The sequence below is a fragment of the Bison bison genome, unplaced genomic scaffold, assembly GCF_000754665.1.
Source record: "Bison bison bison isolate TAMUID 2011002044 unplaced genomic scaffold, Bison_UMD1.0 scf7180017864500, whole genome shotgun sequence".
Lineage (NCBI taxonomy): Eukaryota > Metazoa > Chordata > Mammalia > Artiodactyla > Bovidae > Bison > Bison bison.
This window is the reverse complement of record NW_011495059.1, coordinates 7,900,193-7,900,596: the sequence shown is the minus strand read 5'-3', so window position 1 is coordinate 7,900,596 and position 404 is coordinate 7,900,193.

The window sequence follows — 404 nt, the reverse complement described above, 5'->3', positions numbered from 1 at the left end:
GTTCTTTGTTCCGTGCGCAGGCCTGGCGGTGTCTTAGGTTGGGGCTGGCTTTTCACGTGGTAGATATCCCACAGTCTGGTTTGCTAGCCCAAATTATTTCGCTCAGATAGTGCTCAGGGTATTCAGGCCAGATTCCTACTCTAAGCGATGCAGCCCACGCTGCGCCTCCCTACCCAGCCCCCGCTTGCTAATGGCGCGTGCAGGTGTCTGCGCTGCTTCTCCGCTGGGGGAGTTACCATAGGACTCGCAATCTTCGAGTTTTAATTGTTTATTTATTTTTTCTCCCTGTTATGTTGCCCTCTGTTCTTCCAAAGCTGGGCACAGATTCGGCAGTGAGAAGGTTTCCTGGTGTTTGGAAACTTCTCTCTTTTTAAGACTCCCTTCCCGGGATGGAACTCCATCCC